At 48.6% G+C, this 25,771-nt stretch overlaps 3 pseudogenes across 1 annotated transcript; 1 reads left to right on the forward strand and 2 right to left on the reverse strand.

Annotated features, from left to right (window-relative positions):
- Positions 1-14,058: 14,058 nt before the first annotated feature.
- LOC134807150 (golgin subfamily A member 2-like) lies at positions 14,059-14,752 on the reverse strand (annotated as a pseudogene).
- Positions 14,753-14,754: 2 nt separating this feature from the next.
- Positions 14,755-24,330, reverse strand: LOC736865 (golgin subfamily A member 2-like; annotated as a pseudogene). The gene is made up of 13 exons (XR_001721301.4): positions 24,111-24,330; positions 19,331-19,417; positions 19,125-19,223; positions 18,844-18,931; positions 18,289-18,457; positions 17,953-18,109; positions 17,605-17,685; positions 16,332-16,554; positions 16,116-16,247; positions 15,648-15,706; positions 15,166-15,386; positions 14,970-15,072; positions 14,755-14,888 (listed from the first exon to the last, which is right to left on the reverse strand). The product of XR_001721301.4 is annotated as a golgin subfamily A member 2-like (transcript).
- On the forward strand, positions 19,761-20,558 carry LOC134807137 (uncharacterized; annotated as a pseudogene).
- Positions 24,331-25,771: the final 1,441 nt, after the last annotated feature.

Here is a 25,771-nt window from a genome sequence, read left to right on the forward strand (position 1 = left end):
GGAGTCAAAGTTTAAAGTCAGAGCTCTGCCCTTGATTCAAGGCTCCTCCTCAGTGCCTGTGTCATAACCAGTGGCCCTTGCTCGGGTGCCTGGGAAAAGGACATACGAAACAGTGCAAAGAAGCCTGCAACTGAAGGCAGCCTCCCGGGGGGAATACACTGCTGCTGGAGGCGAAAGGAAAGCAAGGGGCCTCGCAATCGGAGCGTGAGAGAGGACAAACCAGCACTGGAACTGACTAGCCAGCACTGGAACTGACTAGCCAGCTCTGTGTTAGCATGGTGCTATTGCCTTGCAGGTATTTTCCTTTTTAATCATCTCAACAAATCTGAGTGATTAAACCCATTTCATGGATGAGAACACAGAGGCTTGGAGACAGTAAGTAACTTGTCTAAGGTGGCCTCATTAGAAGTTGGCTGTGCTGGCTGGGTGTGGTGGCTCACGCCTGTAATTCCAGAACTTTGGGAGACCAAGGCGGGAGGATCACCTGAGGTCAGGAATTCCAGACCAGCCTGGCCAACATAGTGAAACCCTGTCTCTACCACAAATACAAACATTAGCCAGGTGTGGTGGTGGGCACCTGTAATCCCAGCTACTTGGGAGGCTGAGGCAGGAGAATCACTTGAACCCAGGAGGCAGAGGTTTCAGTGAGCCAAGATTGTGCCACTGCACTCCAGCCTGGCAACAGAGCAAGACTCTGTCTCAAAAAAAAAGTTGGCTGTGCCATTTGACCCCAGGTCAGTCCCCAGATCCTGGGCCTTCCACTCGGACACACACTCAAGGCCACCCTCAGGCCACACAGAGTCCTGCCACTCCCACATGGATGTTGAAGAATCTCAAAGTTAGATAGAAGTATATTTGATTTTGACACTTCCAAGGAAAGTCCTGCGTAAGCAATGAGTTTGGGGATGGATGTGAGGACTTTTTAATTTTTGTGGGGGATATTTAATCCCTTTAGCAGAATAAAATGTTCTCCAGCCACTTGGCAGTAGCTACGTTTTTTTTTTTTTTTTTTTTTTTTTTTGAGACAGAGTCTTGCTCTGTCGCTCAGGCTAGAATGCATTAGTGCAATCTCAGCTCACTGCATCCTCCTCCTCCTGGATTCAAGCAATTCTCCTGCCTCAGCCTCCCAAGTAGTTGAGATTACAGGCACCTGCCATTATGCCCGGCTAATTTTTGTATTTTTGTAGAGACAGGTTTTCACCATGTTGCCCAGGCTGGTCTTGACCTCCTGAACTCAGGTGATCCACCCACCTCGGCCTCCCAAAATGTTGGGATTACAGACGTGAGCCACTGCACCCAGTCGAAAGTAGCTATTTTTATAGAACTATTCTGTTGTAAGGTATTACTTCTAGCTCACTGGCCTGCATCTTCCAGAAAAGAAAACTTTGCATTTAATGTTTAAAATGAAATAAATGCTTATTTTTATAAGGTTGATATGGTTTGCATCTGTGTCCCCACCAAATCCATGTTGAGATATAATCCCCAGTGCTGGCCGTGCGGCCTGGTGGAAGGTGTTTGGATCGTGGGGGTGGATGCCTCATCAGTGGCTTAGCGCCATCCCCTTGGTAATAATTGGATGTGTTCTCGGAAACCTGGTTGTTTAATAGTTTGTGGCACCTCCCCTCAATTTTGCTCCCGCTCACTCCATGTGACGTGCCTGCTCCCCCTTAGCCTTCTGCCATGATTGTAAGCTCCCCGAGGCTTCCTCAGAAGCAGAGGCCAGTGCCATGTTTCCTGTACAGCCTGCAGAACCATGAGCCAATTAAACCTCTTTTCTTTGTAAATTACCCAGCCTCAGGTATTTTTTATAGCGATGCAGGAAGGGCCTAATGCAAAGATGTACTGTTTTGTTTTGTTTTCAAGCTAAGGTATATTGTTTATGCCTTATTACAAATTTGAGGGATATCAGAAACTGAGGGATACTGTAAGCCCAGCAAGGGGAGGAATACTCTATGGCTTCAAGCCTGGGCTCTCGTGCATATGGGGTTTCACAATGGGAATGGTGCTTGATGCATTCAACTAATACCTTATTTGTAGACATCTGTATCATTTTCAGCTTTTAAAATATGATCAGCTACATTGTAGCCAATATCCCCAGTTAAGTCATAGCTGATATACAACTTTATTTCCTTATAATAAAATACTAGAAGTTACTGGTCAGATTTAAGATGTTCAATACAAATTGCTCTCTAGAAAAACTGTTCCATTTTACCTTCAGACAGCAGTTATGAAAGGCTCATTTTTCCAAACCCTCATGGTTTGGAAACTATATTCATGGTTTCCAAATCTCCTGTGTCCCCACTAAATCTCATGTTGAATTCTAATCCCTAATGTTGGAGATGGGGCTGGGAAGTAATTGGATTGCAGGGGCAGATTTCCCATGAATGGTTTAGCACCATCCCCTTGGCACTGTCCACATGATTGTGAGTGAGTTCTCATGAGATCTAGTCATTTAAAAGTGTGGCACCTGCCCCCTCACTCTCTCTGGCTCCTGCTCCCACCTCGTGAGATGTCTCGCTCCCCCTTCGCCTTCTACCGTGACTGTAAGTTTCCTGAGGCCTTCCCCGAAGCTGAGCAGATGCCAGCATCATGGTTCCTGTACAGCCTGTGGAACTGTGAGCCAGTTAAAATTCTTTTCTTTAGAAATTCCCCAGTCTCAGATATTTCATTATAGCACTCACTAACACTCACTAACTCTGAGTTTGCTTTTTCTTTTTTATTATTACTAGAAGAATATTATTTTATGTATTCATTGCCCATTTGTATTTCTTCTTTTCTGAATTGCTGGTGTATTTCCTTGACTCATTTTTTTCTATTACTGTGTTTGTCTTTTTCCCGTTTGTTGATGAGTACCTTCATATAGTGGGAATACCCACACTGATATGCTTCATTATATAAAAATCGAAACTTCTGTATGTTACAAAACACCAGAAAAACAAATGAAAAGACAGAAGAAATTATTGAGAAAAACAAATTTACAATGAATAGAACAATTTTTCTTCATACCTTCTGCACAGTACTGAACATCACACTTAGAAAGTCCTTCATAATCCTCAAGATCATGTAAATGTTCATTTTTTGTTATCTCTTAGTTTGTTAGTATGTTTATAGTTTTATTTGTTAACATCTTTACAACAACTGGAATTAGTTTCTGGCATGAAGTTTAAAGCAGTAATAATTTTAGCTTGATTTTTTCCCAGGAAGTTAATTAATTGCCCTAACAAAACTTATTGAATAATTCTTCTTTGCTCACAGGGTCTTAACTCCACCTTTATCACATGCTAAAAAGTATGTTCTTATAAAAATTCCGATTTGTTTCTGGACTTCCTATTCTGTTCCATGATCTGTGATCTTTTCTAAATTCTAAAGCTGTCCCTATTCCAACAAGGGCTCCCAAATTCTCAGAAATAGAGTTTGCATTGCTTTGGTGATCTCTGTTCATATTCTTATCTCTTATGTTAGACCGTGAGTTCCCTGAGGAATGGGAACTCTCCCTGTGACCGTGAGTTCCCTGAGGGAAGGAGGTCTCACTCCTCTTTGTACCCCGAGAGCCGAGTGTGGTGTAATGAAGGGAGGGCAAAACAGCACATGGGGAAATGAGGAAGCCCCAGGATTACAGTTGCCAGATTGAGCAAATAAAATAGGCAGTTAACCTACAATATCAGATAAACCACAAATAGTTTTTTGTATGAGTATGTGCTATGTAATATTTGGGATATGCTTATCCTAAAAGTTATCCAGACATCTCCACTGAAACACTCATCCTCCTCAGACCTCAAACCTCCACCTACCATGAGATCCAAGCTGAAAAACCAGGAATGCATCTTTTACATGCCAGATGCCACAAGTGACACAGGCTCAAGTTAGAGGCACCCAACAGGCTGAGCATGAGAGTGGGAAATATGACCTTCCACGCTTGCAGAGGCAGCATCACAGGCCAAGAATGAACTGACTCACTGCTGTTCCTCCAAAAGCCTCTCCCCCAACCCCCTGCACCCTGCCCCATGTCCCTGGTCCCCAGGGGCCCTGAGCTGAGTGGGGCAGGGCAGACACTGTATGATCCTACAGCTGACCGTTCATAGTCTCTAATCTTTCCTTCTCACATAAAAGAAAAACAGGGCTGTCCTCTGATGCTACCCAGCATGTGACACCTGCCTAGACACACCCAGTAGGCACTCAAGCAATGGTGGGGATGCAGTTGTTCTGTTTCTCGTGGTTTTTTGTTGTTGGTAGTGGTTGTTTGTTTTTGAGACAGAGTCTCACTCTTTCACCCAGGCTGGAGTGCAATGGTGCGATCTTGACTCACTGAAACCTCCACCTTCCGAGTTCAAACAATTCTCCTGCCTCAGCCTCCCAAGTAGTTGCGATTACAGGCACCCGCCACCATGCCTGGCTAACTTTTTGTATTTTCAGTGGAGATGGGGTTTCACCATGTTGGCCAGGTTGGTCTCAAACTCCTGACGTTAGGTGATACACCAGCCTTGGCCTCCCAAAGTGCTGGGATTACAGGCGTGAGCCACCGCACCCAGCCCCATTTCTCATGTTTATCCATGCATTTCCACAGGGGCTGCAAGCCTACACAGCCTATGCACTTGGTCCAAATGGCCCCTAGTTTGTGTCAGGCACAGTGCTAAGCATTGGAGTTACAATGGTGAACAAAAACCAACCTGGCCCTTGACATCATGGGGCTTACAATCTAGTTGGGGAGATGGCCATAAATCACGTGATCAAAAATTTTTTAATTGAAAAAGTATAAGGAGATATAAGAGCGTATAGTGAGGGACCTAATCTGATGGGGTGGGTAGTCAGCACCCCAAATGAGGACTATTTGAGAAGGCGTTCACTGTCCAAGAGAAATGCTTCTGGCAGAGAGAACTGCATGTGCAAAGGTCCTGAAGTAGGAGGAAGGGTGCCTCAGGGATCGGAGGTGAGTGAGAGAGTGAGAGAGAAAGAACGAAGCAAGAGGAAGCTGCAGAGGCAGGCAGGGGCCAGATCCTGCAGGCCAATAGTGAGTCAAGGCCATTGCAGAATTTAGCAAGAGAGTCACTTAATAATACTGGGCTTTTAAAGATGAATATGGCTGCAATTCCAGAATGGGTGGTTGGAAGAGGCCAAAGTGGAAGCTACTGGGGAGGTCTCTGTAAGAGCTGACAGTGACCTAGTGGTGGAAATGGGGCAGGAGAGAGGGAGACTGTGTTGGGCTTCATCATGGTTGAATGCGGGAGAGAAATGAGGTATCAGGGAGATGCTGGCACAGCCAGGGAAGACTTTCATCACCCACTGGGCACGGGGGAGGGTGTTTAAACTGTGGGGAGAAGCAGGGCTCTTAGCCAGGATGGAAAAGAGAGAGAGAGTGAGGAGAAGGAGCAGGAGCAAGAGAGCTAAAGCTGAGAACTCAAAGGACCAAGGAGATGCTACAGGGCCGGCTCACAGAGGTGGGGCAGAAGGGACTCACTTGTTGCCCAGCTTTCTCTCATTTCAGTCTCAAAAGCATCCCGCCTGCTAGGGGGAACTTTTCCCACTTTGCAGGGTAGTCAAATCAGATCCTTTCCTAAAATCACAGAGCTGGGACATGAACGCAGGTCTGTGTAACTGTAAAGCTCACACTCTCCTCGCTCCCAAAAGCCCCACTCCTGCCCCCTGATCCCTGGGCTGATGAGTTTACATCGAGGCCTGTAGCCAAAAGGAGGGCTCAGAGACTCCCCAGCAGTGGAGGAAAGTGGATGGGTGGGAGGGCTAATTCTCAATTCTTGTAGTTCTCCCAGAGCCTGGAGCCTGGGGCAATATGGGGAAACCAAGGCAGACACAACGTGGAGACAGCAAAGGGTAGTGTTTCTCAACTTTGGCTACATGTTGCCATCATCAGGTGAGCTCTGAAAACTCTTGGTGCCCAGGCTGTCCCCCAGCCAATTAGCTCAGAATCTCTAGGGTGGGGCTGGGGCTCTAGAGTGTGTGGGGAGCTGGGTGTGTGTTCAGGCCAGTTGCTTCTCTCTGTGCCTCAATGTTCCCGGTACCATTGGAGGGGCTGAGATCCTGGGGATTCCTGGAGCCTGGCTGCATGGCCTGGCCACTCTGATGCCCTTGTGTTCTCCACGCCAGGCCAGCAAGGCTGAGGAGAATGCCTCCGACAGCTTCATGCACTTCATGGACTCACAGCTGGAGCGGCAAATGGAGACCACCCAGAACCTGGTGGACTCCTACATGGCCATTGTCAACAAGACCTTGCTGGACCTCGTGGTTGGTCTCCTGCCCGAGACCATCATGCACCTTATGATCAACAACATGCATGCACTGCCTCATGGGAGCAGGGGACTCCTGTGGCACTAGGGGTGCAGGTTGGCCTGGGGGAGGTGCCGACCAGCCCTATGGGACCAGGTGCAGGGAGGGAGGCACCGTCCAGACTAGAGCTCCCATAGAAATATAACATGAGACTGGGCACAGTGGCCCGTGCCTGTAATCCCAGCACTTTGGAAGGCCAAGGTGGGAGGATCGCTTGAGCCCAAGAGTTTGAGACCAGCCTAGGCAACATAGTGAGACCTGGTACCTACACAAAAATCTTAAAAATAGCTGGGCTCGGTGGTGGCACGTGCCTGTAGTCTTAGTTACTCAACAGGCTGACGTTGGAGGATCACTTTGAGCCCAGGAGGTTGAGGCTGCAGTGAGCGGTGATCTCGCCCACTGTACTCCAGCCTGGTGACAGAGTGAGATCCTATCTCCAAAAACAATTTAGGAAAAACTGAGTAGACAGGTGTCCTGGTGGCATGATATGTCCTAGGTTCCCTCTCAGATCTGTGACGTTGGACAGGTGACTTTTCCTCTGGACCTCAGTGTCCCCATCTGAATGAGAAAAGGCGGTGGGGAGGCAGATCTTTGAGTCTAAGCAGTGTAGAAGCCGCATCTAAAAAGCCATACTCGGGGCTCCAAGTCCAGCACACAGTCCCAGCAGGGACCGACGGGGTGGCCAGAGTGGCACAGGCATCAGGTCCCAACCTTTCTGCCCACTCTCAGACCAAGGAGTTCATCTTCTCGGAGCTGCTGGACAACCTGTACTCGCGTGGGGACCAGAACACGCTGATGGAGGAGTCGGCAGAGCAGGCATGGCAGTGTGACGACATGCTGCGCATGCAACACGTGCTGAAGGAGGCGCTCAGCATCATCAGTGACATCAGCACAAACACCGTCAGCATGGTCATGGGGACCCGTGGATGACTCCTGGCTGCAGGTGCAGAGCGTCCCAGCTGGACGCAGGTACCAGGGCTGGCCCCCACAGCCCCAAAGCCCACCAGCCTCCATGACTAAGCCTGGGGGCTCTTGGAACAGACTCCATGCCCAAGCTGGCAGGCATGGGTGCTTTCTGGAACTATCAGAGAGGGCAGAGAGCTCGTGGTTTATGGTGTAGGGGCTGGGAACTTGGAAGGGATTGTCTGTGGGGCTGGACTCTGAGGCGGCCAGAGACCTATGAACGTCATCCTGGGCACACCTGTCATGCAGTCTGAGTCATGCTGGCAGGGCAGGGCATCCAGCTCCCAGCCTGGGAGTGCAGAGCAGGTGTGATAGTCAGGGTCCCACCTCCTCTATCTGTCGGCAATCCAGTGGTGATCTAGGATAAAACCTTGAGAGTCCCATGCACACGGTCATCCCACAACACACCTCACAGGCCAGGCAGGGACACACAGCCCCCTTCCCTCCCTCCCAGGTACCATCATAGCTGCTAGCATGTGGCTGAAGCCAGGGTCCCTGGCCCCCGCTGAAGGACTACCACCAGCCAGCGGCCTCATGCACCTTGGCCTGTTGCTCTTAGGGGTTGCCTATGCTGTTCAGCCAAGGGGACCGCAGTACCTCCTGGCCCAGCTGAGCTCCACCCAGTGAGCCCACCCGCCTTCCCTGCCATGGACTCTCCCTCTTCTGCTTTTCCCAGCAGGAAGCGCCCAGCCTCACCTATGCAACCTGCAGCCCCCCAACCAGCTGAGGCTCCCCTCTTAGACTTATAAGTCTATGGCCAGTGGCATCCGGCTGCCTGCTCTCCCTGCCTCCCCCAGGGTCCCTTCAGAGGGTCCTGGGCTTTCTGACCACCCAGAAGGGCCTCAGGTGCACCCTCCAGCCATCCATCCCTTTTAGCTTCACCACCCTGGTTCAAGCAGTGTTCTTTCTGTATTAGGCCTGGCGGCTGTTTTGTGGGGCTCCCCAAGGCGAGAGGCGGCCCTGGGCCAGTAGGTTGGAAGACAGGGTGACCAGAGAAGAGGGAAGACCGAAGGGGCTGAGCATTGGTCTGAACTGTGGGTACACTGCCTGGGTGCCGTGGGAGAGGCCAGTGTGTGTAGGGTGTGGAGGGCCACCACAGCCCCCAGGACCTACCTGTGAAGCTCCAGCTCCTCCCTCCATCTTCCTCCCCTTTCCCTTCCAGCCCCTCTCTTCCAGGAACCTTGCCACACCCACACCTGCGCCCTCCCTTCCCCGGCCCTCCCACAGCTCCTGCGGCTTGCCCCTGCTCTGTGCTTGCCTCACCAGCTCTCTGCCCACTTTTCTCTCTACCGTTTTCTCTCTGCTTTCTCTCCAACTGCCAGCCAATCGATCGGGTCAGGAAAATCCGTCCCATCCTGAGAGCCTCAGGCCCCACTTCGACCTCTAAACAGATCCCTCCTCTTCTCAGAGACCTCCCTTTCCAAGCCTGCCTGGGCGGCTCTTCTGTGACTTGACAGCGGCTCCCCCAGCCCCAAAGCTTCATCTGTGACTTAGTCTGTTGTACTGGAGAGCTGACACATCCAGCTGTGACTGTTGCTGAAAACTTGTGCCACCTCTGTGGTATGCCCCTGCCCTGTTCTATAAATATCTATAAATAGGCCGGGCGCGGTGGCTCACGCCTGTGATCCTAGCACTTTGGGAGGCCGAGGCAGGCAGATCACAAGGTCAGGAGTTTGAGACGAGCCTGGCCAATATGGTGAAACCTCATCTCTACTAAAGTTACAAAAATTAGCCGGGCATGGTGGCAGGTGCTTGTAGTCCCAGCTACTCGCAGGCTGAGGCAGGAGAACTGCTTGAACCCAAGAGGCAGAGGTTGCACTGAGCCAAGATCGTGCCACTGCACTCCAGCCTGGGCAACAGAGCGAGACTCCGGCTCAAAAAAAAAAGAAAGAAAGAAAAAAGAAAACAATCTATAAATACTTGTATGCATATATATATTTATAGATAACACACACACACACACACACACACCCATACCTGGCCAACTGCCTCACCTCTAGTGCTGGGAATCAGTCACTGTGCTGTCCTTGTGGAGTCTTGTGGCCCAACAAGAGAAAGCTGTCCCCTGACATTGCCCCTCCACAGTGCACCACCTCCAGTGAGCCTTGCTGTCATGCCCGGCCTGTGGCCAGCCAGCCCCCACCATCCCTCCTGCCCCCCACCAAGCATGGGATTGCTGTGCAGGCAGCTGTGTGGCCTGACAGTCTACCAGTTCTGCTGTCCCTCAGCTGAGAATCAAACCCATTTCTGGATGACAGGGAATGTGTCCTCTGCTGGCTGTGTTCTCTGCGGAGCTCTGGGGAGGGGAAAGTTCAAGCCATTTCTAGGGTGCTATTGGGAGTGGTGAAAAGGCCACACCCTTTGCAAGGGACACTTTTCCTGGAAAGCCCCTGGAGCTTAGCTGGCTCTTACCCTGTGAAGCTGGCTCTGGCCACTAGAGGGCAGGACCGTGAACTCAGCCTGGAGGGAGCCTGTGGGGCAGCTGGCACTCTGGAGGGACAGACAGAACAGACCACCAGGTGCAGACAGGAGAGGGAGGCAAGGGGACGGAGAACGGAAGATGCCTGGGGTGGATGGAAGTCAGTGCCCTTGGATGCTGGTACCTGCCTTTCCAGTCACCACTAGATCAGGCTTCTGAGCCTGTTGGCTGTCAGGGCTGGACTCACCCCATAGGTGTCATGGCAGTCCCTGTGAAATCCTCCAGGTGTCACCAGGCAGCATACAGGTAACAGGCCTGGAATGTCCCAACAGCCCAGCTGGACATGCTCAGACACTCTGGGGCTCCTCGTTCAGTGGCACAAACTCCAGGACCCAGTGAGGGAAACAGGAACACACCAGGTCAAGCAGTATGGCTAAAGCCATTTATTCCAAAATAAAAAGCAAAATAAACAGGAGTCACATCACCAGGGAGCCACGACCCCATCCCCACCTCCTTCCTCTGTCCTATGCTATCAATAAATAAGTTTCCCGGCCACAAATAATTATTAGAACCTCCTCCCCGTATACCAGCTCCAACCTCTGCCAGGTACAATACAGGGGGTGGCCCTACCCCCCAGAATATACAAAACGTTACACAGATACAATATGTACACTGGGGAAGGGGGGCCACCCCAGCAGCCTATGCCCTCACATAGTCTACAGTTAGCCCCACTGTTCTGCCTCAGCTGTGCCTCTGAATAAGAAGATGGGAGCCCCCCAGAGGGAAAAGTTGCTTCGGTGCGAAGGCCTCCTCCAAACAAACCAAAACTCCACCAGCCTCTGGCTTGTAAATAACAAACATCATCATCCAGAAATTTAAGGACTCAGCCCTGGTCAAGGTGGCAAAGGATCTGTTTGTCTGCCCCCACTAAACAGGGGTCTTGTCTTGCTACCCTAATGGTAAAGGGGTGACTGGGAAGGGGTGTTAGGGACATGGTGGGGGTGGAGACTCCAGCCCCACTTCTCCAGGCTTTGCTGACAGGGGCCTGCTTTTATTTATTTTTATTTTTATCCCATGACTTGCTTTTTAATCCCTTAACTTCTTTTTCATAACTTTTTTTTATAACTTTTCGCAAAACTTTTTTCTACTTCTTTTCCACAATTTTTTTGCCACAACTTTTCCACAACATTTTTTATCCCATAACTTTTTCATGCCATAACTTTTTAAATCCCACAACTGTTTTGTAGTTTGTGTTCTTTTAATAAACACACTTGCAGAGTTATATTACAATTTTGTAAAAATAAAAACAGATTATCTCATGCCAAGCCTGCCCAGCATTTGCAGTCTCAGTTCCCTTAATACTATAGTTTTCAAGACATACAAAATAAAATTTTAAGGCAAAACCAGCACTTTGCAATAATTTAATAATTTATTATATTACAGTAGCATCACAGCAGCAGTCAATAATACCAATTAAGGCAAACGTCTTTCAGTATTTCCATTATACATTCTGTTTACAAGAATTCATAAGTTGGTAAAAGTCATTCTAAGAAAACTTGGCAAATAAAGCTTTGGACTGGAATTGGCATTTCTTTCTCTACTCCCCCTCCCCCACCTGTTTCTTTCTTTTAAACCACAGTATTCATATTTTAAAATGTTTTAACTAATTTCAAAACATTAAGATAGCAGTTACATTATTTAATAGTTATATTATTTTAAAATGACTTTAAGATAAAGTTTTAGAGAAACTATATTATGGATAGGGCTGATTTACATTTTCAGATTTTCTAAAAATCAGCTTTGGTTTTAGAACTGATTTTTTCATTTCTGGAAAACCTATCAGGTTTAATCAAACACTTTAAAAATGATTATCATATATTGCAGTCTTTAAATAGGTATTTTGATTCTTTACTTCCCACAGGAATTCAATTTTTTTCAGTTGAACTCACATTTTAAAATTCTATGTTTCTGATGAACTCTAACTTTCTAATGTTGCCTTCTGAGCAAATTGAAAGCTGCCTTATACTGAATGAGGAAAAGAATACTTGGCTGAATGAAGTATTGCAAAAGACTGCACGCACTTTGAACAAAGACTTAAGTTATTGTCATATGATTTTCATTCTCTTTAGCTTTTTCTTAAATATCCAACAAAATACATACACAGAGTGGTATTTCCATTAATATAGTAAATTCATTTTCCAGACTGACATCCAGCTTAAATATGCCAGTATGTGATTTAATCCATAGGTACCTGGTGAACACATTATTGTCAGATTGGTTACAGATGCCAAATGCTATCTGAGGGTCATTCCTAGTCATTTATATTTATCAGGGTAAAAGTGAAGTGATTTGAACTATAAAAACACCTTTGAAATAATTTATCAATGTATTAGATAAACCTAGTTTCAGAATTATAAAGAAAAAATGTTAGACCAAATAATGTGGCTAATTAACAGGGGTACAATTTCCAGCCCGAGGGTTTAAAATGGACTTAAATTAACTGTCTTTAAACTAAACTTAAAGAATGCAAAAGTGGCAAGTTCAGAAAATAAAAGGCAAGAACAGGACTTTAAATCCATTTTAAACCCTTGGGCTAGTAATCACACCACTGTTAATTAGCCACATTATTTGGTCTAACATTTTTTCTTTATAAGTCTGAAACTGGGTTTATCTAATACATTGATGCATTCATATAATTTGGAAGAGTCAGCTGAAATCAAAAGGACCCAATATTTGCACTCTTTCAGTGAATGCAGGCAAATCTGTAATTTCATCTATAAAATCATATTATTGCTCTCCTATTAATGTCATATTTATAAAAGTATCATGAGGATGCCAAATGCTAAAAATGGAGATGGTCTAGTAACTAGAAATCTCCACCCCAGGGAGCACACATACATACCTCCCTACATCCTAACAATGTGACGTATTTTGGAACACAGACATTAGAACTTCATAAAATTTAACTGTTGATTCTTTCCCAAGCATCATAAAGTCACACATTTAGACAATGTATGACTGAAATAATTCATTCATAATGTATAGGCACATTAACATAAATATTGCACAAAATATGCCTCTAACTGAAACTGAGAGGTATAAAAACATATTTCACTCTTCGTAAAGAACTTTGTGAGGAAATATAACTCTGTGATTGTATAGACACTTTTCTTGATAATACTTAGACATTCACAAACAGTAGATTGCACTGCAGTTTGTAAACATTTTAAGTTGCATAAACTTCTCCTTGATTTTCAAATATAGTATAATACTGTCTACTGAAACTCTTTTTTGTTTCAACCAAGTACTCTCACAAATATTAGTTTATAATAATGTTTGTTGTTATTTTTTAAAGTGTTTTCCATTCAAGGAAAAGAAGTAAATTCCTATGTCAGAGTAATCAATGTGGTTGAAGAATAGGTATTAGCCAGAGAGGTCTAGATGGTAAAATCAATCTTCTAGCCTCAAAGAAGCTCCATGAACAGAGAGGAATGCCAGGTGTCACACAGCTTTCCTTCACTCTAATTCATTCTTGACTAGAGCCTGTATGACTTTCTGGGACATTTAAACTTTAAAAGGATTTCTTATGATCTTTACTAAATACTTTAAGATGAATGCCAACCAGTGCCCTTTTGTGTACTGGGACATGTAGTCATGTGATTAAAACAGGTAACATGAACTCTGACTTTAAAATGTATTATAGATATAAATGCTCTAAGCTAGGAAAGGTTTTCCACATCCACTGTCAATGATGGGAGCCTTTCATGTCTCAGAAATAATCCCTTTTTAGGTAATCAAAAAAGGGTACAATAGCCACAACTCATGATGCAATATCTTCATGAGCCCAGAGCACATACAAATCCTAAGGGAACTACCATAGTACAGTGCTCATTCTTGGCACCGGAACACATGAAACATACTCTATCCTGCACACACCTGCCAGAGCAGGCCATTTTCCTCTCTGTGAGATTTTAAAAGCTCCCCAAAATGTTATTACTCCCATCCCCAATACACAGAAAATAAGGGTAGGGCTGTTTCCAGTCTTGGCCTTTAAACAACTCTAAATGTCAGTACTCATAGTGGCATATTACAAAGTAATAAACAGTGTGCGCTTGAGGGCAAACCACATATTGAGCTAATGAGCTCACCATGATTCGAATTCGATCAAACATAATAGCAGAACATAAGCAAATTTTATCTGAATTCTGTAATGAATATACATGCTGCAAGAACATTAAAAAAGTATGGCGGCCTACTCCAAACCAGAAAGAACAGTTTTGTGCAAATAGTGAGTCTTTGTGTGTTTGAATTCCCACCATGTAAGGGCGAACTCAATATGCATTCTAATGACCTACAATTATGGAATTAAAAAAGAAAAATACTAAGGGATGCCAGAGTGAACAACAGGGAAAGACCCACTCTCCTTTAACTTTTAACAAATAAATGTAAACTATAAATTAGAAACACAAATAATCATGAGTGACTCTAACATTCAAATGAAGTAAATGAATTGTGTAGGAGATTAACCCCATAACTTTTTTTTCTTCTTTTTTAATTTCTTGACCAGCTCCTAGATGATGGTGATGTTTAGCTCCCTGTTCTTGGCAGCCTGGTAAAAGAATGGCATGCAGGGGCTGCTGCCCAAGCCTGGGTACTCCTGGGGGTCCTGCATCTCAGGAAGCAGCTCCATGAGCTGCTGTGCAGTGGGGTTGTCATGGGGACAACCCTCCCTGGCCTCTCCTGGTGCAGGCTCCAGGCTGTCGGCTCACCTCACAAAAATCTTTGGAGAGAGGGGGGCGGGGATCTGAGCACAGTGCGAGCCTCCCCCGCTCCTGCCTGGCCACCCCACCTGAGGGCTCTACTCACCACCCTGCTTGTCAGCAGCCCCAAGCTCCTTAGGGGCTGGGGCCCCTGGAGCAGGATCATCAGCAGGGTTCTGGGCAGCGGCCAGGAATTTGCCATGCCCCTCGTTGTGATCGCCTGCAAGCCGCAACACCAGCTCCTGCAGCTCCAGCAGTTTCACCTGAAGGGAGGGGTGCTCAGCTGCCACGCTGGTGCCAGTGCCCCTGGCCTCGCTCATGCCCACCCCACCCCTACCCCCACAGAGGTGCTGCACGCCCCATCTTCATCTCCTCTTTGTCCTGGGCCAGCCTGATGATGTCCTCCTCCTCCTGGTGCGGCGTCTGTGGCACTGCCCTCTGGCCCGCATATGTTGTGATTTACTTTCCTGTGGGAGGACAGGGCTCAGATGCTGGGGCCCCTCCGATGGCCCTGCAGCTCCCCCTGCCTTCCCTGGCCTCTCACTCACTGATGGTGTCTGTCTGTCCTGAGAGGTGAATGGATCGAAGCTCTAGTTTCTCCACCCACTCCTTCAGGTCCACCTTCTCCTTCAGGAGGTCCATAAAGCCGCTCTGGATCCAAAATAATGGGGTCACATCTTGAGAGCGACCTGCCCTGCCCTGCTCTGCCCCCAACCTTCTTGGCCCATGCCAGGACTCACTCACCTGCAACTTCTCCATGGACCCCTGCAGGGCCTGATGAGTCTACCCACACACAGACTCATACCCAGTCCCTGGGGCTGGTTCCACTACCTCTGGCTCCTTCTGGGCCAAGGCCACCTGGGTGAGTCAGGCGCTGGCACCACACCCTTTGCTCCTTCAGCTGCCCACATAAGCCATACCTGCTCCTCCTGGGCACTGGCTCCAGCGGAGTTGAAAAACGCCACCTGAAGGCAAGAGGCGAGTATTCTTATAGAGGCATATACAGAACAAACGAGGCAGGGAGGTAGAGCGCAGCCCCTTCCCTTGGGGCCTCAGAGAGTGCACCTGTTGGTGAAATGCACAGGTGAAATGATGTCTGACCACTGGCTCCTGGAAGGAGTGAGCGTCCACGGAAATCAGAAGGTGGGGAAACCAAGAGCATAAGGGGGTCGGGGAGGGACCACAGAGGAAGGTGGCAAAGTGGGGGCAGAGTGAGTCACGCTCACCATTACCTCCCTGCTCTCCAGGTACTCCAGGATGCTCAGCATGGGCCAAGGCACCTCCTCTTCCACGTTGTCCAGATGTTCTCCTCCATCTCCTGTGGGGGGTGGCCAGAGGGGTCCTCAGACAACCCAACAAGGGAGGTACTACAGACCCACCTCTGCCTTCATCCTCACTGTGTAACCCTGAGCCAGCCCCTCCCCAGAGGGGAATGAGCTGCTGTTCTTTATCTTTACTTTCAAGAACCAAGATCTTGCTATATTGCCCAGGCACAGTCCCACTACCAGTCGGTGCAGGAGTTCTGACCTACTCCCTTTCTGACCTGGGCCAGTTCACCCATCCTTAGGCAACCTGTTGGCCCCCTAGCCCAGGAGGTCACCATATTGATGCCAAACTTGGTGCAGACACCCGGTCAGCATAATGACCAGCTGTTCTAAAGGTCTCTTCCAACTCCTCAATCCTATGCTGCTAACAGTCCCCCTTTCCTTCTGGGGCTCTCTCCTTCTCCTCTGAGAGATCTCCTGTACCTTGCCTAGGGACTGCCATGAGGCTCAACTGGGCCTGTAGCTGCTGGTTCTGCTGGCTGGTACCTTCCAGGTGCTCCTAAGGGGCCAGGAAAGAGAGTGAGAAGGCACAGAGGTTGCCAGGTCATCTCCCTCAAGGCCCCGTCCTCAGCAATTCCCTCCCCTGGGTCTCCTGCAACTTTTGGTGGGCCATCTCGTCCACCGCTTTGCCCCAAGCTTCCTGCTGCTGCAGCTGGTCCATGAGCTGGGTCTGCAGCAGTAACTGCCTGTGCTGCGCCTCCTTCTCAGAGGTCAGCTGCTGATAGGCAGCCACGTGCTGCTGCAGGTGACCCAGGGACTGGTATCCCTGCTGCTGCAGACTCTGAGCCTCTTGGCTCTTCAGCTTCACCTGCAGGAAGACCCTGGGCATGAGGGCACGTTTTGGCTGGCTTCCAGATTCTGGGCCCATTAATAGGGTATTGAGGGCACTGTGGGGCTCTGTTGCCCGCCCAGGCCCCTGGCCCCTTGCTCCAGGCCTAAGTGACTGCCTCCCTTTCCTAGAACCCCATGCCTTCTTCCCCAGCCTCAAATCTTACACCTTTCTTCCCACCATTTAAACTGTAGGCCACAGGCTGGTGGAAAAGCAGAGGGAGCCAACCACCATCTCCTAAGTGTGCCATATGACTAATACTTTCCGTGTATTATCTCATTTAATCCTCAGCACCTCTGCAAGGAAAATGCTAACTTCCTTTTGAAGTTAAAGGAACAGAGACTTAGAGATGCAAAGTGGTTGAATGGCAACCAGTGGAACTGAGGCTGGAATCTAGTTTGAATCTAAGGAGACTTTTTTGTTTTTGTTTTGTTTTGTTTCGTTTTGAGACAGAGTGTCACTCTGTGGCCCAGACTAGAGTGCAGTGGTGCAATGTCAGCTCACTGCAACCTCCACCTCCCAGGCTCAAGCGATTCTCATGCCTCAACTTCCTGAGTAGTTGGGATTACAGGCATGCGCCACCATGCCCGGCTAGTGTGTGTGTGTGTGTGTGTGTGTGTGTGTGTGTGTGTGTGTGTGATATTAGTAGAGATGAGGTTTTGCCATGTTATCCAGACTGGTCTCAAACTCCAGACCCCAAGTGATTCTCCTGCCTCAGCCTCCCAAAGTGCTGGGATTATAGGCGTGAGCCACCATGCCTGACATAAGGAGCCTCTTATACCACGACTCCTCCCCTGTGATGGGGGTGCTCCATGCCTCTAGCTGGGATGATGATGTCCACACCTGGGAGGAGCCCAGGGCTACCCACCTCTAAAAGTCAGAGGGCAGGAAGCAAGAAACAGTCACAGGACTGCCCTGGAGGGAGCTGGGGTCACCTGCCCCGGGGCTGGAGCTGCTTTTGGCCTCGCACCTCCCCTCCCCAGAGGCTGGTGCTCACCTCCCAGCCTTCCTTGGATGGGCAGAGGTTACAGTCTCCTTCAGCTTGCCCAGCTTCTCCTGCAGCTCCTTTACTTACTGCTCCAACTGTAGTGCCCTCTTATTCTCATCATTCTGGACAGAGAGAAGCAATCAGTGGCCACCCACTGCAGCTGGAGACCCCAGAACTTGGTGTCTGCCTCCCATGGCACCAGGAAGGGTGGAGGCAGGTTAGAAAAATTATCCCCTCTCTCCCACAGCCATCAGAGCGGGGCTCTGTCTCACAGGTGCCTTTAGAAGTACCATTTCACGTGAGGGCTACATTGCCCCATTTTACAGGTGGGAAATCAAAGGCCTGGAGGGCAAGGGAGGAGGGCAGGCTCACGAGGCGGGGCAACGCACCAGCTCCTCTAAGCCGCTCTGTGGCCCAGCCAGCTGCTAGTCGAGCTCATGGTTCTGAGAGAGCGCGTGGTTGATGGTGGTGTGGTTCCGCAGGGCCTGCATGCACGTCTCTGCCTGCTCCGCCCAGAGCTTGGCTTTCCCCCCCAGCTCCAGCAGCCTGTCCTCCTGCTCCGCAGCCTCTCCTCCCACTCCCGTAGCCTCTCCTCCCGCTCCCGCAGACTCTCCTCCCGCTCCCGCAGACACTCCTCCCGCTCTCCCAGCCTCTCCTGCTCCTGCAGCTTCTCCTCCAGCTCCTGCAGCCTCTCCTGCTCCCGCAGCATCTCCCGTTCCAGCAGCCTCTCCTCCTGCTCCCAGTTCAGGTGACTCAAGCCTTGATTGTTTTGCACCTGAGCTTGGAGCTGTCCTGCCAGACTCTCCAGCTCCTTCCTCGGGTGCTCGGCCTCAGCTTGTAGCTGCTGTTCCACCTCAGAGGGCCCTGCTGGGGGCTCCGGGGGCAGGGGTTCAGCTGAGAAAGGAAGCAGACAACAAGGGCCTCTGGGTTAACAAAACAAAACAAAACAACAAATAAAAGCCCTTCTGTGCACAGATCCTCTCAGGCTCCCCAAACTTGGCCTCACTGCTAATGATTCCTCGCTCTCGGATGGTAGCCAATCTTCCAAGCCACTTTCAGATAGAGAGCACTGTGGGTGGCTGACAATGAGCACTCCTCCCTCTTTGTTGATGGGGACACTGAGGTTCATGGAGATTATAAGACTTGCTGTCTCCTGGCACAGACCTCTTTCCCTCTGCCTCAAAGCCCTTCCATCTACCCACCTCCCTGGGGCATTCTAAGCCACCCCCACAGCCCTCTGATGCCAGTCCTGCTTCCAGGCCATGCCAGCCCCATCTTACCCATCTAGTTTTTGAGGTTGGCCAAGCTCCTCTCCAGCTCCTGTACCCGATGCCTGTCATGCTTCTTCTCCTCCTTCCATGTGCAAACCTGCCCAAAGCACGGGGGACAGGGCCCTGGAGAGAGGGGCTGGTGGCTGGACAGGCTACCATCTCCCTCTCTGCCTCCACCTCTACAAAGCCCAGACCCATGACCTCCTCTGGCTGTACTATTCCCATTTTACAGATGCCCAGAAAGATCCAGTGACCTATCTAAAGTGGGGGGCTTAAGGGTCAGGTCTCACCTCCTCTGACATTTTCCATACCCTCTGCTGCCACCGGGCCCTCTCTCCTTTTAGATGTTGAGCATATTCATCTGTCTCTAGCTGGACTTGTTCCATCATCTGCAAGAATGGGCGCAGATGTTAGGAAGGGCTGTCACTGGTCCTCACCTGCTCCTGGCCACCTGGCGTCATCTTCCTCCCACATCCCTCCCTCTACAAAGCTTCACCTGTGTCACGTGTGCTTCCAGCTGTGCCCGAGCCTTTACCGACTGCCATAACTGCCACTTGAGGACTGCTTCACAGCGGCTCGAGGACTGGATGGTGAAGAGTGAGAAGTTTCGATCTGGGGAGCCTGGGCCGTTCCACACAGTGCCCCTTAAAAGGGCTAGGGTTAGGCTCAATATACAACTTGGTCAGTAAAGGTCAAGGCATTTCTAAGCCTGTGGTCTGGTTTTTAAAAGAACTCAGTAAAGTTGGAAGGGACAGGGAAAAAGATCGAATTTACAGCTGGCTAACAGAGGCCCAGAGAGATCAGATAATATTGCTGTTGTTATTACTGTTATTACTACCACTGTTTGAACCTTTATTGAGTGCTTCACCAGTTACCATGCTAACGATCCCATTGAATCCTCATAATGACCATATGAGACAGTTACTATGATTACCTCTATTATTAGTATTAGAGTTACTATTAGAGTATTAGAGTTTCTATTATTAGTATTAGAGGTTAAGTGCTTGCCTAAGGTCACTTAGACAGAGCCGGGATTTGAATACCCAGGTCTATCCTATTCTCTAAGCCCATTTTTCTTGCTGGGGGTGGGGGCACAGATAGGAAGGGGGAAATTAATCTTTTATTCACTTTTTGAAAGGATGATACATTCACATAGTCCAAAACTCAGAAGGTACAGACGGGAAGTTTCTCCCAGCCACCCTGTTGCTCTCTGCTGAATTTTTTACAAATCCTTGCAGACATGTTTTATGTATATTATCATAGTACGTATGTACACACACACACACACACACACACACATTCCCCCTCTCTACACAAATGGTAACATACTAAAGGTACTCTTCTGTACCTTCACAGTACAAGTATGCAATCCCCCACCTAGGACTTTCTCAAGGCCACAGCCAGGTAACGGCAGGGTGGGCACTTGGCCTCCAAGCTCTGCATCCAGTGCTCGCTCCCCACAGTGCCCCGCAACTAACCCACAGCAGCTGACTCAGCCCCAGGCTGCCTCTAACAACCACACACAAAAGCAGCAAGAAATGGCCATGCTGCCTTCTGGGCAGGACATTCCACCCTGCAGCAAAGAGGGCAGTAACAGAAGAGCCATGCTGCATGCTCCATGCTCTGGGGTCCCTCCGGGTGAGGCCTGGGCACCCCAGCTCCCCATTTACCCTTGGCACCAGAGGCCCCCAGACCCTTTCTTCAGGGCCCCAAAGGGAAACTGAAGCCCAGGATTGGCAGCGTGGAATCAGGGGACCCCACTGGACTCTTAGCAATGACTCGGTGTTTTCATTGAGTTGATTGATTGTTGTGGAGCTCGAGTCCAGGGCTACTGCTAGTTCTTGGTACTGGCTCTGAGGCACATGCAGAGAGGAGGAATTGGAGGAGGATTGCGGGGAGAGGTAGAGAGAACAATCATTAGGGCTGGGGTGTGTGTGGGCTGTCTCAGCTGGCAGAGGGGCACCCAGCCCCTGCTGTGGGAGGAGGTTGGGGGGCTGGCCTACAGGGTCACTGCACTTTGGCCCAGGGCCTCTTACCTCCAGATCCTTCAGGGTAGCAGATGATGCAGGGGTAATAAAAATAAGAAATTCAAAAAAAACAAAAACTTCCATCAAAAACAGTTATGGCTATGGTATAAGTATAAAAACAGCAAGAGGCTGGGCACAGTGGCTCGTGCATGTAATCCCAGCACTTTAGGAGGCTGAAGCAGGGGAATCACTTGAGGCCAGGAGTTTGAGACCAGCCTGGGCAACATGGCGAAACCCTGTCTCCACTAAAAATACAAAAAAATTAGTCTGGCATGATGATGCATGTCTGTAATCTGAGCTACTGGGGAGGCTGAGGCATGAGCATCACTTGAACCTGGAAGGCAGAGGCTGCAGGGAGCCAAAATCACACCACTGCACTCCAGGAGAGAGAACGAGACTCTTCAAAAACCAAAACAAAACAGCAAGAAGGAAATATGGGGATCTGGGCCTTTGTTTCCAGAACAGAGAGATCCTGGGCTGGGCACAGAACCTCAGAGCATGAGGAAACAGGCCACAGACCCCCTAATCTACTGGACCATTGGCAGAGCAAAAGCCAGATACTCAGCTGCAGGATTCCCCTAGGCCTGTGCTCCCCACCGTTATCATTCAGTGTCTCTTCTGAGCCGGCAAGGTGAGTCACAGCACCTGGACAGTCCTGACCGACTGGGGGTAACAGGTGTGATGACTGAACAACTCTCTAACAGCAGCCAAGGGTGCTCTGTCAGTCCCCCTCCCCATGCCCATCTCCAGCAGGATCTGCCTCCATTTGTGCCCTGCTCCTCTGGCTTGGCAGGAGTCCCCCAGGCAAGTTAGATACGGAGGAAATGCCAAATCACAGCCAGAGGAGGTCATCTCCAAGCCCATGTGTCCCTATGCCCTGCCTCCCAGCAGGCTCTTTGTGCTCCTGAAAGGTGCTCTATGAGTTCATAACGATGGCCATGACGTCACCGCTCCCCCTGCCTCCCCCACTCCCCATATGGATGAATGTTACCCACCTTTAATCTTCCAGCCAACCTCAAATGTCACCTCCTCCACCCTCAAGTCCATTCAGAACCAACCTCCCACTGAGCTGAGCATTTGGAATGTTCCAAACTTCTTTCTTGCCTCCTTCAGAGGAGTCTGCCTCCCTCAGTCTGCACCCTACCTTGTTCAGCTATTCTCTCCACTGTTTATTTAGCAAAGTGCCTTTGTTGTCAAAAGCCCAATAAATATGCTAAGTGTCCATTTGATTTTCAAGAGGTTATGGTCTTAGTCACTCATCTGTTTGGTTAACCTCACATCATTTACAGTTAGTTCCTCTGAAAAAATAGCTTCAACCCTTCCAGCTATAATGTGAACTCATTTTATCTTAACCCTATGTTCCCTACTCTTAAACCAAAGTGAATTAATCCAAAATAAGCACAAACTTTTATGTGGTCTATAGATCTTTGCCTTTAGGACAAAACCTAAAGGTCAGTTTTGTTTTTGTTTTTCATCTCTCTTAGTCTGAGAGTACCACACTGGGCATTCAAAAGCCCAAGTCCCAGGCCGGGCATGATGGCTCAAGCCTGTAATCCCAGCACTTTGGGAGGTGGGGACAGGTGGCTCACTTGAAGTCAAGAGTTCAAGACCAGCCTGGCCAACATGGAGAAACCCTGTCTCTACTAAAAATAGAAAGATTAGTTGGGCGTAGTGGCAGGTGCCTGTAATCCCAGCTACTCAGGAGGCTAAGGCAAGAGAATCACTTGAATCCAGGAGGCAGAGGTTGAAGTAAGCGGAGATCACACCGCGGCACTCCAGTCTGGGTGACAGAGTGAGACCCCGTCTCAACAACGACAACAACAAAAAGCCCCAGATCCCACATGCCTGCTCTGTACATTATTCCCAAATTACTTTTAAACTTTAAGGTATGTCTCACCTTCTCCAAGATGACAAAAGATGCAGGGAAGGAAAAACTCAATTAATCAAGCAGGTGAAGAAGCAGACATAAACAGGCTGAAGGTTAATGGCAGCAACATAAAATAAGCCAAAGTATCCCCCAAACCAGAGAAGCCTCAGGGGCATGCACAGCTGGACAGAGCAAGCCAGAGAGGGGTCTCAGCACTGCTTCACCTTCCATTTGTCCAATGGGAGAGCGCTACCCCATTGGAATGGTTAAGGTTGGACACCAGCACCTTCAGAATGTCCTGAATCTACAGAAGGCAAAAAGAGAAAAACAAGGGCAGGGGGAGAAAGACAGAAGTGGCTTAGAGAGAAGCAAGAAAGTCAGGGAAGGAGGAAAATGTGGATTCAGGGAAATGAAACGCTGAGGAACAGCAGAGATCAAAACCATGGCCTGTGCCATTCTTCCAAATGGCCACCTGCTGCCTTGCCAGGGGCAGGAACAAATAGATAGAAGAGTCTCCTGAGCAATGCAGTCACAGAGTGGAGTCCCCTGACCAATGCAGCTCTTAATCTGCTCACCGGACCCCTCTCCTCAGGCCCAGGACATGGGCGATGAATCTAGTAGAGCTCCAGACCACCATCTCCATTTTAAAAAAAACAGACTTCTGAGTAAGGGTTCATTGGAACAAAGGGGGCTCCAGCTAAAAAACAAGTTTTAAAGACACTGATCTTATCCAGTATCATCTTACAGAGGAGAAAACTGAGGCCCAGGGGAAGAAGTGATTTTTCTGTGGTCACCGAGCAATCTGGTGGCAAGTTAGATCTTCTCTTAATTCTAGTGCCTGGGGCCCTCCTCACCACATCCTGGGGCCCTTTCAGTGACTCCTAAAGGGACAGCCTGATGACAAGTGGCTGTTCTCATTGGCCTGGCTTCCCATTGGGGATGAGGAAAATCAAACAACAACAAACATTTCCTGGCTGTCCTGGGTGTTTACAGCAGGCCATGTACTAGGGATTAACATAAAAACAACAGCAATTACAAATCTCATTTAAACTTCACAAATGGAAGGCAAGCAACGCCACTTCTATTTTACAGATGTGAAAAGAGAGGCTCAAAGAGCAGCAGGTGAGGGGTGAATATGGACCAGGGAGCCCCAGGAGTCACCCACCCAAAATCACCCAGGGGTGACTGCCGAGGGCAAGGGCTGGGCTGCTTACTGAAGGGGCAGGGATGACTGACAAGACTTTGGTTGAGGGACCCCAGAGGTGCTGGGTTTGGGGGCCCCAGCCCGGTGTGCCTTTGGAGTGGTATGGACTCTGGTAACTGTCTTGCCATTGGAGGGGATTTGTGGCTGGGTTGGGGGGCCATGCCCTGGTTTATTTTACCTTTTTCTTGGCCACAGCCAATTTACTCTGTTGAGTTTCTTCCGACATCGTGGTGTGGAGAGAGAGGCAGCATTGGGGTCACATCAGTGAAATCCCAGCAATGACTGCAAAGTACCTCCAGTAACATGCCAGGCAGCTATGCAACTGAGCCAGAGGAGGTGTAACCAGGGTCCCACTAGAACTCAGAATAGGGGCGTGGCCTTAATGATCCAAGCTCATTGGTCGATGAGAACGATGAATGTGAAAGGAGGTGTGGCCAGGCAGCAGCATGTCCAGAGGGACCTGTTGTGTCACAAGGAAAGCTGTCTGTGCAACCGCTGTCCCCACCCACTCTGGGAGAGGGGAGGGGCCGCCCACTCCAGGAGAGGGGAGGGGTCAGCTTTTGCTTTAAAAGCTTTAAAACTTTAAAAAAGGAACTTTAAAAAAAAGTGTGTATACTTTATATATATATATATATATATATACACAGATATATATATATGTGTGTCTGTGTGTGTGTATCTATATGTTCCTCCAGAGCTGTCTTCATTATCCAGCTTCTATGCAAGGTCTATGAGTTTGGCCTATATTTTTCATCTTCAAATGGAGTACAAGAATTACCAGTATTACCTCAATTAAGATACAAATCCTATAAAAATGGAAAATCCATAGCATGCTTGATGATTAATAAAGCAGACTATATTATTCAACATTCCAATAAGATAAAATAATCACAGTGATTTCCCTTTTTTAGAAAAATATTTCTCTTATTCTCCTACATTATTGTTAAGATATTTTTTAAACAAGAAACATGTCTAATATCTTAAAAAACACTAAGCTTTTGGGCCTGGTGTGGTGGCTCATCCCTGTAATCCCAGCACTTTGAGAGGCTGAGGGGGTGGATCACCTGAGGTCAGGACTTCAAGACCAGCCTGGCCAACATGGTGAAACCCCATCTCTACTAAATATACAAAAACTATCCAGGCATGATAGTGGGTGCCTGTAATCCCAGCCACTCACAAGGCTGAGGCAGGAGAATTACTTGAACCGGGGAGGTGGAGGTTGCAGTGAGCCAAGATCACGCCACTGTACTCCAGCCTGGGTGACAGAGCAAGACTCCATCTCAAAAAATAAAATAAAATAAAAAATAAATAAAAACACAAAGCTTTCGATTTAATAAGCACTCAAAGCTCTTTACCAGTTTAAAACAAATACAAGGCCCATTTTTCTAGAATCACCTGGCCTCTCTAAGCCTTACAAATGATACTGAATTTCTCACTTGATACTTGGCTATGATTTGGAATCATGAAAACTAAGAATTGTGTTATGTCGCTGTGTATTGCTTGCTACCTGAATTCCATAGTAGGCTGGGATCAAGGGTTGAATCTTTCATGATTTGCTCCATAACGTGTGCTTCTTATCCCAGACCGAACTAAGCTTTTTTCTAGAGTTCTACAATTTACAGTTAGTAGACAAGAATGGTTCTCAAAGATGTAGTCTCTGGACGAGCAGCACCAGCAGCACATGAGAACTTTTTATAAAGTGCAAATTCTCAGGCCTCACCCTGGACTTTGATGAATCAAAAACTCTGGAGTAGGGCTCAGCAATCTGTGCTGCAGTAATCCCTCCAGGTGTTCAAGAACCTCTGGCATACAGGAGGTAGAAAAATGCATTTCCTTCTG

The sequence above is a fragment of the Pan troglodytes genome, chromosome 8, assembly GCF_028858775.2.
Source record: "Pan troglodytes isolate AG18354 chromosome 8, NHGRI_mPanTro3-v2.0_pri, whole genome shotgun sequence".
In the NCBI taxonomy this organism is placed as follows: Eukaryota; Metazoa; Chordata; class Mammalia; order Primates; family Hominidae; genus Pan; species Pan troglodytes.